We start from the raw sequence: 2245 nt of genomic DNA, 5'->3' as shown, positions 1-2245 counted from the left end.
TTCAGGACTTATTTGGACAAAGTTTAACTGATTTCAAATTTATCCAGTCAATAGAATTCATCTTTCTCTCCAGTGCAGTTGCTATTTGAACTATAGCAATTACTTCTATTTTAGAAATTCATTTTGAGGATAAACTACCTTCCTATAATGAAATTACTAACATTTGAGCTAACGCATTATCATGAGGAATTTTTTTTTAACAAATGTATTGGGATGAGTCCTGGACAGTACCTTTATCAATACACAAACAACACTACAATGATATGAACAATTACCTTGTGTTTTAGATAAATATAGGCAATTAGTCTGGTACAGGCAAAATCCGAAAAATATTTTCCTTAAACCACATACAATTTTGTCTTTACTGCTATTTTTATATCTTGCTTCTGCAGAAAAACCTAAGAATCAGGGTGTCTAATACAAACATAAACTAATATTTATTTAAATATTTAAAAGTACGTTATATGCATTATTTGATTCACTCTTTTCAACAACCTTCTCAGGTAAACGCTCTGTATACTTTTATTCTCATCTTACAGAAAAGGGGTTGAGATCCATAAAAGTTAAGTGACTTACCCAATACATGTCTTAAATAGGATTCAAACTCAGGGCTTCATGACTCCAGGTTTTGGACTCCAATCACTGCCCTATTCCACATCAATCAGAGGTAGCTTCTACTCATCTTTTACTGTGCCCAGCAAAGAATCACAGTTCTTCTGGAGTTCATCTTGATTGCTATGTACTCAGGCAATAAGAAAGTGACATACTTAGGTCACTGTTCTGATTTCCCCTTAATGTTAGTTCCTTCTGTCTGAGATTACCCCCCCTCCCAATTTATCATGTATATAATATACCTTGTTGGAACATAGTTGTTAGCATTGTTGCCTTCCCCCATGAGACTGTGAGCTCCTTGAGAGTGGAAATTCCTTCTTCCATGTCTTTATATCCATGCTTAGCTCTATGCCTGGCACATCTGAGCCTTTAGTGTCCTAAGTCAACTAAGTACAGGGGAATATTTTAATACCTTTTAATAAATTTCTTTTAAAAAATGTAAGCTTTACTAGCTGGAACTAAGGGTTAGGTTATTGCTCCTGCTATGAATCCAAAAGGTACATATTCATCCCTCACCTCTTTCCAGAACTTTAGTCCTGTATCTACAATATCTTATTGGATACCTCCACCTAAACATCTCATAAGCATCTTAAACTCACTACATCTGAAACTGAATTATCTTTCCCTGACTCTTCCCTCACCTCCATATTTATAGATTCACTTGATCACCACTCTAGTTCAGGCTGTCATTAACACTCACCAGACTTTGAGGCCATAGTAATAGTCTCCTGATTATTTTTCCTATCTTCCAAGTTCCCAGTTCTCTAACCTAGCCTCCATGTAGTTATTAAAATAATATTCTCAAAATAGTCTCCAGTTTCCACCACCCCCACCCACAACTTCCCTCACAGAACCTCCATATGGCTGCTAAAATAATATTCCTAAAGAATAAATCCACAACTGGGGTCTCTACACATAGTAGATATTTAATAGTTACTTAATGAGTGACTAAGTAATAAAGGATAATTTTCTGACCTGTTGATTAGAAAATCAGTGATTAGAAAGGCCAAATGTGTGGTAGAAAAGAATCCTTTGAGACGCTTATTCAGGGAAACATTGTCTCTCTATTATGGAGAAATAAATAAATTCAATACATGTACAAATATCATGTATAACATTAAAAATTTTTAAGTCCAAGGACTTCCTATGTAATTTCAGGCAAGTCAGTTAATCTCTCTAGGTCTCAGTTTCCTGATCCGTAAAAATGAGATTGAACTAGCTGTTCTTTTTACAAACTACATGTTATCTTTACAAAGATAGAAATAAAACAGCTTCTAAGAAGCTTACCTTCTACTGTGATAACATAAGATGTATATGAGTAAAATATCGCAAAATATTTTCAAAGTCATTTCAAAAGGCAGAGAGTGAGAATAGCTGGCATATGGAATAAGAGTTTAGGGAAAGGGAGTCATCATAGGCATCATGTATAGGGTGGCAGTAGAGCTGAGCCTTGAAGGAAGCTAGGGATTCTTGGAGGCAAAAGAAAGGAGTGAATTCCCAACATGCAGAGGCTTGGAGGTAGAAAATAGAATATTGCATAAAGGGAAAAGCTAGCAAACCAGTATGACTGAAATGGAGAGTGTAGAGGGGTAGAAATGAAGTTGAGACGCAAGTGGCGGAAGACTTTAACTAC

The sequence above is a fragment of the Phascolarctos cinereus genome, unplaced genomic scaffold (genome assembly GCF_003287225.1).
Source record: "Phascolarctos cinereus isolate Bilbo 61053 unplaced genomic scaffold, phaCin_HiC Scaffold_726;HRSCAF=1367, whole genome shotgun sequence".
Taxonomy (NCBI): Eukaryota; Metazoa; Chordata; class Mammalia; order Diprotodontia; family Phascolarctidae; genus Phascolarctos; species Phascolarctos cinereus.
The sequence above is the reverse complement of the archived record's forward strand: the minus strand, read 5'-3'. Positions refer to the sequence as shown.